Consider the following 12,084-nt stretch of genomic DNA (forward strand, 5'->3'; position numbering starts at 1 on the left):
CAAGCTGGCGACTATTATGAGGGAAAAGAGAGTGGACTGGAAAACCAGAAGACTTATAAACTCACTATACCTTAATCAAAAAGTTTCAGTTAAAGTGAGAGGAGAAAGTACAAACTGGATCAGACCAGGGAAAGGAGTAAGACAAGGATGCTGTTTATCACCTACTCTTTTCAACCTGTACTTGGAAAATATGATTGACCAATGCTCATTAGATGACAAAGGAGTAGAAATTGGAGGAAGAAGAGTAGGGTGCTTGAGATTTGCTGATGACATGGTCCTTCTAGCCACAGGGGAAAAAGAATTACAGGATTTGGTGGACACCATTGCAACTAACGGAAAAAAATATGGAATGAAAATTAACACAAATAAAACAAAAGTATTGGCAATAGGAGGAAATAAGGAAATAAAAATTGTGCTGAATGGAGAAACACTAGAACAGGTGCAAAATTTTAAGTATCTTGGAAGCAGGATAGACACCGACTGGAAGTGCACCACAGAAATTAAAACAAGGATAGCAATGGCAAAAGAGGCGTTTTATAAGAAAAGGAGAATCTTCTGCAGCGGTCTGGACAGAGAACTCAGAAAGAGACTCATAAAATGTCTTGTATGGAGTGTTCTTCTATATGGCGCTGAAACATGGACTATGAGGAAAAAAGACAGAGAAAGGCTGGAGGCTTTTGAGATCTGGACATGGCAGAAGATGGAAAGAATAAGTTGGATGGACAGAGAAAAAAATGAAGAGGTACTGAGAAGAGTGGGAGAGAAAATGCAGTTACTAGATGTAATAAAGAGTAGAAAAAGAAATTGGATTGGGCATATATTAAGAAAGAATGACGGACTGATAAAAACAGTTTTAGAAGGTTATGTAGAAGAGAAAATGAAGCGAGGAAGGAAGAGATTCCAGATACTGGATGACATGATGGGCGGTACAACATACAGCAGCCTTAAGAAGGAAGCAATGGATCGCAGAAAATGGAGAGGCAAAGGACCTGCTAATATAGCAGATAACTGATGATGATGATGATGATTGTAATTATGGCTTTCACTGTTCTTTACACTATTTTCCTTGTTCTCTTTTACAAACATTATGGTCTTAAATACATACAATGAGTACACAGTCAGTAATTTATAATTTTTGAAATAGTCCCTACTGGACTGGCGTTTGCTTATATTAGCAAGTATTCTAACTGCTCTCTTTTGGAGCCTGAAAATGCGATCCTTATAGATAGTGGGTGCCCCACCCCGGACCTCAATCCCATATTGCAGATGTGAGTGTATTAACCCATAATACACTTGTTTAAGGACAAGGGGAGCTATTATATTTGCAAGATGTTTTAGTAACTAAATGTTACTAGAAACCTTTTTACAGGTGGAGCCGATATGCTCTTTCCAAGTGAGATGTTCATCAATCAATATGCCTAAAAACTTATGTTTGTCAGATGTTTCAACTGTAGAAAGTGACTGAGTATGGGTATTATTAAAATGTAGCAAGAATTTTATTACTACAGTCTTGACCTTATTCAGTGTAAGCTTATTCACTGTTAGATATTCTGTGATCATTTCAAAGTTCTCTGGAAACTTTACAGGACAAAAATACAGACATGGTAGAAAACTCCACCACATGGTTTCAAAGCAATAAATTGGTCATAAATGGAAATAAAACAGAGACAATACATTTTCATTTGAGTAAGTTGAAACCAGAAGGGATGGTAAACACATCTGTCAAACTGCTAGGAATTTATTTAGACCCGAATTTGAACTGGGGCGAACATACGCATCAACTATGCAAGAAACTGTCCAGAGTAATTTTTTTACTGCGCGAACTTAGGACTTGTGTCGGTAAGAGCCAAATGTTAGAGGCATACTATGCCTTTTTCCACTCGCACCTGGTCTATGGCATAATACTTTGGGGGAACTTTTCAGGGACTCAGGAAGTTTTTAAGTGGCAGAAGAGGGTAGTTAGGGGTGAGGCACCGATGAAATTGACACCAACATCGATATGCATTCATCTTTGGACTCTAAGCTTTATCCTTGGCTGTTCCGCCATGTTCTGTTCAGTTCTTTGTGATCCTTGTATGTGTTAAGGTTAATAAATGAACTATTGCTAAATGGGTGTGATTATTGGTGCAACCAACCCGGTAATTCTCCTCACTGGTGACCCCGAGTTGTAACGTCTTACATTTTCGCCATTTTACTGTGTCCACGACCTCCACGTCAGTTCTTTTCGCGTGTATTACATCGACACAGCATTCGAACAATGACTTCGGCCCAGCACCTAACGCCAGATTTTGTGATCAACATGCATCGTGTTGCAGGTGATGTACACCCGCCAGGACTGCAACACGATGCCTCCCACTCGATGATTCCGCCGATTTCGCCAGACGTTTTCGAGCCTGCAACAATAAGTGAGGTTAGGAGTGTGCATGACTCCGGCTATCAAACGCCTTTGTTTCCGCCATATGTGCCCTCCCTCATTGACTGTGCAGTTACCTCTTACGGATCTTCGTGCAGTGCGGGACCAATGCTGATTTCTGAAAATGCTTCGCTGGAAAACCTACTACCGCCAGGACAACGATTTGCCACGCCACAATCTGGTGCAGTACCACGCGGATACCTGTTACCTGCCACGTGGCCAGAACTGCTTCGTTCACAGGTCTACCTCCTCAGCATCCGACCACGCCTGCACCTGCCTCGGTTCAGCATCAGCACATGCCTTCCTACTTCGATACCTCGGCCTGCAACAGGAACAATAACTTGTTATCTGTGCCTGACCTCCACCTCCGTCCCACTGCTATACCTCAGTGTTTTGTGCCACGAGATTCACCTTATCCGCACACCGTTTTGAGGGGAGTCACTATGAACAGTGAACATTCACACATTCCGTCCCACATTTGACATCATTTCCCACACTGTGTTTCTGGACAACCCGCACCTCTGCAGCCTCCCTGCAACACAGGTGGCCTTGGCTCTGATCATACGTCAAACTTTCCATGGACTAACACGCATTCTCAAACTTTGAACTTTTTCTCACCTGTCACCCCCACGCCGGCTCTAGTTGAGCTTCCGCTACCATTCTCGACACGTCTCAGTGCCTCATCCGCGTCGGTCTTCGCGACGCGTCAATCCGAACACACCTGCAATGTGTTGAGCTTCCACAACTGCAATTGACACATTACAGTGTCTCACCCGTGTCGGCCTTCCGCATCGCGACGGATTGTGCTCAACCACAATGTGTCACCTTCACGCTGCCACCTGAACAGCCGTTGTTGCCACATCCCCTGGAGGCACGCTCTCCTGGAATACTACAGCAACAACATCTCGATTCAGCCAGTGCCCTAATGAACTCAATTCAACCTGTTCTTCCGGACATTCAACAATGCTTACCAACGCTGCCGCCATTTAATCCCAACACAGCAACAACCTGGTTCAAAATTGTAGACGAAGTGTTCAATCATTACAAACTCGACGAGTCAACCAGATTTCTGTGCCTCATCACCCACCTGCACGACCAGGAGGACTTGATTGCTGACCTGGTCGACGCCCTGGACTCATCTAACTGGTACACTGTAGCGAAAAAGACAGTTCTACATCAGCTTGCACGCTTAACTGAGGTAGCAATACGGCAAGTGCTCCACGTCAAGCACCTAGGCAACGAAAAACCTTCCCAGCTCTGGAGATGGCTACGTGCCCTGGTCAGCTGGACACAAGTGTGCATGCGTGACGAGCGTCACATGTTCCCGAACTGACAGTTCCAACCCTGCCCCTCGCGGACAGCACCTCAAACTATGCAACTTCGGCTCCTGTGCACTGCCGTGCGACCACCACTGACATCACAAACAGTACACTCGCGCCAAGCGTTTCGCCCACGACTGTGCTGCCACAGGCCATGCCCTCAGACAATGGACTTACTAACAGCTCAAAAGCTCTACAGAGCTCACCTGACCACGGTGCCACTGCTTAGTGCCAGCGGCCATCTTGTCGCATTGACTCCTGGTACACTTTGCCGCCTCGATTCCCGTCGGATCCGCCGAGTGGCCCCGAACACCACGACCACACCTCGCCTCCCGTGTGCAGGCAACATTTCCGTCGTCACCCATGGCACGGTTCACAAGCTTCACCTCACACCAGGTCCCCCGATCTCCAGTAAACTACGTCGACTTTATTCCGAGCACCTCTCCGACCTTAAAAATCATAATTCTGAACTACTAAGCACCAGCGTCATTGAATCCTCTGCCAGTAGCTGGTCTACGTCCATACAAATGACACCCAAGAAAGACAGGTCCTGATGTATGTGCGGAGACTACCGTCAACTAAATGCACGAACAATTATGGACACCTACCCCATACCCAACATTGCCGACTTTACCAGTTCCCTCTTAGGTGCAACCACATTCTCTGTTATTAATTGCAAACGGGCCTACCACCAGATCCCCATGGCTCCTGAAGACATCGAGAAGACAGCAATCACCAGCCCGATTGGGTTATTTCAGTTTTGATTCATGCCCTTTGGTCTGAAAAACGCAACCCAGACCTGGCAACGCTTCATCAACGAAGTGCTATTCGACCTAAAATTCTGCTTTGCATATCTTGATGACATTCTTGTGTTCAGCTCCTCTGTTGAGGACAACATTCAACATGTGCAAACTGTTATGAGCACTCTCGCGGCAGCAGGCATCGAGACAAACCAGGACAAATTGCAGCTACATCAACCCGCTGTCACTTTTCTTGGTTTTCGGGTCTCTGCTGATGGCATTTCACCGCCCCCTGAAAAAGTACAAACTATACTAAACCTACCCACACCTTCGTCATTCAAAGAGCTCCAGCACTTTCTGGGGATGGTCAATTATTATCGCCGACATCTACCTCAGGCTGCAGAGATTCATGCTCCACTGACGGACACCTTGGCAGGCACCAACATTTCTGGATCTCAACCCGTTCCATGGCCCCTGCTATGACTGACTCTTTCACTGCCCTCAAAAATCTTCTTGCGGAGGCCTGCACCATCGCACATCCTCATCCCAATACGCAACGTTTCATCACCACAGATGTGAGCGATACTGCCATCGGCGCTGTCCTTAGCCAGACAATCGACGGCCAAACTTCGCATCTGCAGTTCTTCTCGTGCAAGCTCACCAATGCACAACGGAAATATTCTGCGTTTGACTGAGAGTTGCTCATGGTCTATGAAGCGATTAAGTATTTTAAGACTGATGTTGAGGGATGCTCTTTCTATGTTTTAATGGACCACAAACCCCTGGCTGCGGCCATTTCAAACCCGCCAGCTGACCCGCCTCCTCGCCACTTCAGATACATGGACTTCATATCTCAGCTCGCCACCGATGTCAGACACATAAAGGGTGCTGACAATATAGTTGCTGATTTCTTTTCACGATTCGACGCTGTGCATTTGCTGTTAGACCTCTCTGAACTGCCTAACCTCCAACTCGCTGACGAGGACACACAAAACATGATTTCAGACTCTACCTCTTCACTACACTTCGTCCGCACCACCTTCCCTAGCATTTCTGGTGAGATCTGGTGCGACAACAGTAGGGGCACGTTACACCCCCTCATCCCAACCACGCTCTGTCGAGCTGTCTTCAACGCATTGCATAATTTAGCCCACCCCGGTGTTGCTGCATCCGCCCACCTCGTAGCGAAGTGCTTTGTGTGGAGAAATGTCAACAAGAACTGCCAGCAATGGGCACGCTCCTGCGCCGCGTGCCAACGCTGCAAAGTACACAAGCACACCTCACCCTCCCTCGGCGCCTTTTCGATCCCTTCTGGGCGTTTCCAGCATATTCACATTGACACTGTCGGCCCTCTCTCCCCTTCTAACGGCTTTCGTTATATTCTCTCATCTATCGACCGAACAACTCGCTGGGTCGAGGCTGTTACCCTCCCCAATATTACGGCAGAAACTGTTGCTTGAGCTTTCGTCGAGTTATGGGTATTGCATTTCGGATGTCCAGTTATCATCACGACTGACCAGGGCAGACAATTTGAGTCGGCCCTGTTCAAAAGGATTTGTAACATTTGAGGCATCCAACGCATCTGTACCACAGCATATCACCCGCAAAGTAACGGGCTAGTTGAGTGCTGGCACCGCACTTTCAAGGAGGCTCTTCGATGCCACGACTCTCTATGGGCAGAGGCCCTTCCCCTTGTGCTACTCTATAAGGAAGACCTCAAATGCACAATAGCCAAGTTCATATATGGCCAGAACATTGTTCTCCCTGGCGAACTTGTGAGCCCTTCTGCTTCTCTCACTCAGTCTCACTTACCTTCCTTCGTGGACCGCATCAGACGCCACTTCATCAACCTCCATATCCCTCCGCCCCCCAGCCATTCCTGCCCTAAGGTTCACGTCCCAAAATCTCTGGACAATTGCGAGTACGCCATGTTCCGAGATGACACTGTCCATGCTCCCCTCCAACCTCCATAGACCAGCCTATACCGAGTTGTCTGGCGCTCAGCCACCACCTATGATATCCAGATGAAAGATTCAGCTGTTACAGTCTCTCTCAACAGACTTAAGCCTGCTCATTATGAGCCTTCTTATACCCCCCTTCAGGCCACAACCACACCACTCACTGTCGTGGCTCACTACACTCCGACCATTCCCTCCACGTCGGACTTACACACTCGATTGAGTGACTTCCAGCTCCAATCGTCGAGCTCTCCTCCAACCTCGCCCTCTACTCCGGTCTCACGCACTCCATCGAGTGACCACATGCTCCCCACATCGAGCTTACCTACGATCATGCCCTCGCCACCGGGCCCTTCGCCAGTCCCTTTGACATCTCCACCGTCACCTGCCTCGCCCTGTCGAGGTTTCTCACGCCCCCCCCCCCCCCATCTAGAATGTGCCCTCGCTCAAGTTGTTTGTGCCTGTCTCCCCAAAAATAATCCACAACATCACAATACTACTGCATGATTATACACTGTTCGTCATGTGTTTCTCTTCATCCAGTGCTCATGACACAACCTCCGCCGTTCCCTGCCACCTGGTGAAATGTGTTCCCCTCCTGCCGATGTTGACCTGGACATACTTCGTATGTTCGCCACGACCACCGGAGACATCGTCGTCGCTCCGTTCCACCCGCATACCGCTGGCTAACCTGTCACCGCACGACCAGCACGCCCAGTACGGCGCCAGGCTCACTTCAACGATTCCCAGGTTTAGTGGCCGAACCTTCCTTCACGGCATCTACCCACACAGCTCCCTGACGACACTATTGAGCTGACCGTGGTCCAGCTCCCCAGCTCCCACAGACCACCCCTGCCAACGCCATAGTCACCCCCCCCCCCGGCCTCTCAACTCTCAAGAGTACTCCTACTGCGGGGAGGGGGGGGGGGCTATGTGGTGCCGATGAAATCGACACCAACATCGTTATGTATTCATCTTTGGACTCTAAGCTTTATCTTTGGCTGTTCCGACATGATCAGTTCAGTTCTTTGTGATCCTTGTATGTGTTAAGGTTAATAAATGAATTATTGCTAAATGGGTGTGATTATTGGTGCAACCAACCCGGTAATCCTCCTCAGGGGTATAAAGGGCTTACCCGACAATGAATCATGCAGACCAGTATTCAGGGAGCTGAAAATAATGACTCTCTCTGCAACATTCATATACCACTGTCTCATAGACATCAAAGAAAACCAGAGTAACTTCACAATATGGGGGGAAGTACATTCACACAACACAAGAAATAAACATTACATTGACACACCCCAGGTAAGGCTAAGGAAAACCCAAAATGCCATAACTACATGGAGCTTAAGCTGTTCAGCAAACTGCCTATAACACTTAGGGAAATGCCAGTACAGCAACTAGGGAAGAAACTAAAAAATTGGCTGATTCTGAATACAGCCTACAACATTCTGGAATTTGAAGAAAACTTGAGACGCCTCCAGAAGGAATGATGATTATAGCATGTAGTGAAAATATAGGCGGTATCATATTCTGTGACAAATTTGATCCAAGGAGATGTACAACTGTAAATACTTTTCTTCTTTTCTTTTCTGTATATCTTTTTAAAAACTAATTGGTACCTTTTAAAAAAATACCTGTATGTATGTATTGTGTTTTGGTACCTTTCCTAGTATTTTTGACGCTGTCTATTACAACACTAAGTTGTTTAACGACAATAAAATTTGATTTGATTTGTTGCTTTGGAATGCTGCCTGCTCTGTACAGCTCCAGCTAATAAAAGATGTATCATCAGCATAGTTCACTAGTTTGGAGTTTTGTTGCTGTGTTATATCATTAATATATACTATAAACAAGAATGGTCCAAGTATACTTCCTTGGGGAACTCCACTATTGATAGTTCTTTGTGCTGACTTTACTGTTTGGATCTTACTTTCATTCTTCTAATTTTGTTTTTTGCACTTCTAACACGGAGATAAGAACTTACAAGGAAACCTCCCCATCGCACTCCCCTCAGATTTAGTTATAAATTGGCACAGTGGATAGGCCTTGAAAAAGTGAACACAGATCAATCGAGAAAACAGGACGAAGTTGTGTGGAACTATGAAAAAATAAGCAAAATATACAAACTGAGTAGTCCATGTGCAAGATAGGCAACATCAAGGACAATCTGAGCTGAAGAGTGCCATGGTCCTGTGGTTAGAGTGAGCAGCTGCGGAATGAGAGGTCTTTGGTTCGAGTCTTCCTTCGAGTGAAAATTTTGCTTTCTTTATTTTCGCAAAGTTACGATCTGTCCGTTCATTCATTGACGTCTCTGTTCACTGGAATAAGTTTAGTGTCTGTGTTTTGCGACCGCACCGCAAAACCGTGCGATTAGTAGACGAAAGGACGTGCCTCTCCCATAGGAACCAAAAACATTTCATCGCAAGGTCATAAATCAACCAATTCCTCCACAGGAAAACACGTCTGATATATTCTATACGACACTGGTGACGGCATGTGCGTCACATGACAGGAATATGTTGTCGACCCACCTAACTTGCATACCTGGCGAATGGGCAAAAAGATTCTTCTACCTTGCCCGATTTAGGTTTTCTTGTGGATGTGATAATCACTCCCAAAAAGTGATGAAAACATAAGAGTCTGTCACATAAACTGCAACAAATGAATGCAATAATTTCACAGTCGCACAGTTTTCCCTGTGCTCTGTCAAAACATATGTTTCTTACGTTTTCAAATGTTTCCGTGTGTAGACCGTCAAATCCTGCATATGTCCAAGCAAATCTGAACATGTCCTGGAATTTTGGAGAGCGAAGTTGATTATGTGTGAGTGCCTGAACTTTGATAATTGTCTGTAAACAAAAAATTAAACTTTTCACTCGAGAGAAGACTTGAACCAAGGACTTCTCGTTCCGGAACTGCTCACGCTAACTGCGGGACCACGGACCTCTCGTTCCGGAGCTGCTCATGCTAACCGCGGGACCACGGCGCTCGTAAGCTCATATTCTCCTCGGTGTTGCCTACCTTGCGCATGGACTATTCAGTTTGTATATTTTGCTTATTTTTTTCATAGTTCCACAAAACTTCTTCCTGTTTTCTCGATTGATCTGTGTTCAGTTTTTCAAGGCCTATCCCTGTGCCAACTTATAACTAAATCTGAGGGGGGTGCGATGGGGAGGTTCCCTTGTTAGCAACTTTAGAGCTACTCCTCTTATCCCATAATTTTCTAACTTGGATAACAGTACTGCATGATTCACAGAATCGAATGCTTTAGACAGATCTAGGAAAGTCCCTACAACTTTGTTTCTTTCATCCAGCCTGTTCAGTAGTTCATGGAAAAAAGTTGCTAATACTGTTATTGTAGATTGTCCTTTTCGAAACCCATGTTGTGTTTTGTTTAATAGTTTGTATTTACACAAGAAGGAATCCATTTGATCTAGAATTATTCTTTCAAGCAGCTTGCCAAGTGTTGAAGTCACTTGATCACTTACCTTTACCTTGTCAATAAAAAATCATTCTGGTGTGCTGGAAGTACTGCTTTTCTTTTCCCAACTGCACCTATTCTTCTGTTATCATCTGCAGCAGAATTTTCTTCTGTGTCTGGCTCCCCTGATAGTTGTTCAGCTGCTGATCCTACTGTTGATGATATTGCTACTGGTGTTAGAGCTGGGTCTGCAATTCATTGTTGTTACTGTGCCTGAATATTGGAGGCACCTTGTTCCTTCTTTTGTTGTTGATGTTGGTGAGTGAAGTCTTGCTGGCGTTGTTTCCTACGAATATTTGGGGGGGGGGGGGGGCAATCCAGGATGATTTTGCTTTTGAGCGTTTGATACCTCTTGATGGTAATTTCTTCAGTTTTTCCGACGAGCAGTTTTTTCCCCATGTTGTTAACATGCAATCCATGTAATGTGTGGAATCTGCGCCCAATATTGTTAACATTTACGAGTTCTACATTTCTGAAATGTTTGCAAAGCAATGAAATTTGTTGGTTGGCATTGATTATTTCTTTATTTACGCATGACCAAGACGGTAAGTCATGCCAATGTGGCATGTTCAGCACTAAAACATTTGTGTGTGTCAACTGTCCTAAGCACCTTTTTAGTACTTGTTTTGCTTTGTGAGTTTCATTTTTATGCACGTCATTTGACCCACCAAATATCACAACAAAGTCTTCAGAGTCAGCAACGTCTATGGATCGTACATGCTTGCAAACTTCCGACATAGAAGCACCATGCTTTATGTAAGTGATTGTCTGTAGACTGGACTGACCTTTCAGAAGGCAAACAAATCCACGGCCATGACTGTCTGCTATCACAACCACTTTTCTTCGTTCAGGTTTCTCTGCATGTTTAGAAGGCGCAACGGCGTTATAGCCAAAGCCAAACAATTTCGTATCAGCGCTGGACAAACACCTGATATTTAGGTCACGCAACTGTTCAGGTCTTTCAGACTCATTTCCTTTCATAACAGAAACAGAGTTGTTAGGCATCCTTTTGGATGTATCACTCTGCGTATTTGTAGTTTTATATTCAGCTCGGAAGTTAGTTTTATCACATGCACAATGTTTCTCATCTTGCACAGTTGATTGCACACTGAATCTGCTTGTAAACACGATATTAGGCTCATACAATAAGCTTCGTTTTTCACTTTGCCTGGAATTTCGTGGTTACTGTGAGGCAGGTTTGCTTTAGGTTCACACTTTCCGGAGAGCGGCGCGTTTCGTCACAGGGTTATTTGGTAACCGTGATAGCGTTACGGAGATGTTTAGCAAACTCAAGTGGCAGACACTGCACTCACCAAACCTCAGGCAAGTACCAGACACACACAGAACAATCATCACATTTCACAGACACCAAAAAGTACAGACATAATCACACACACAAGTACACAGGGGAGTAAAATCCGAAAGGCTACAAACTCACCCTCACACTTCCCCAAAGAGGGGAAAGTAAAAGATGAGAGCAGCAGGCAGACTCTGCAAGAGAGGCTCTCTGCATCGCGGTGTAGCTTGCTCGCCAGGTTTCGAGAGGGTGCGTTTCTGGATGAGGTATCGAATATATTGCTTCCTCCTACTTATACCTCCCGAGAAGATCACGAATGTAATATTAGAGAGATTCGAGAGCGCACGGAGGCTTTCAGACAGTCGTTCTTCCCGCGAACCATACGCGACTGGAACAGAAAAGAAAGGTAATGACAGTGGCACGTAAAGTGCCCTCCGCCACACACCGTTGGGTGGCTTGCGGAGTATAAAGGTAGATGTTAGGTTTTTAGTTCGTTCATCAGAATATTAATGGTTAGTTGCAGACTACTTACACGATCATTTAACTTTTTGATTTCATCACTACAATTCGTGCACACGCTGTTTTTATCGGTATAATTTTCACTTTTTTTCTAAAAACAAATGTAAAGCTGCCTGGAACATAGTTAAAAGTGAGATAAACATGGGAAAGGAAGAAATTAGTAACCCAATTAATTGTAACAATCTCAACGACCACTTCATAAATTCAATAAATGCCCATGTACCAAGTGACAATTTAACTGATGCGGAAGCTTTTCTGTCGCAATCACAGAATAAAACGGATAAAAGATTTAACTTGAGTAGAATAATTGCTACAGACATAAATAACTCTGTAAACAAGCTGAACAACTCT

Source organism: Schistocerca cancellata, chromosome 8, assembly GCF_023864275.1.
Source record: "Schistocerca cancellata isolate TAMUIC-IGC-003103 chromosome 8, iqSchCanc2.1, whole genome shotgun sequence".
Lineage (NCBI taxonomy): Eukaryota > Metazoa > Arthropoda > Insecta > Orthoptera > Acrididae > Schistocerca > Schistocerca cancellata.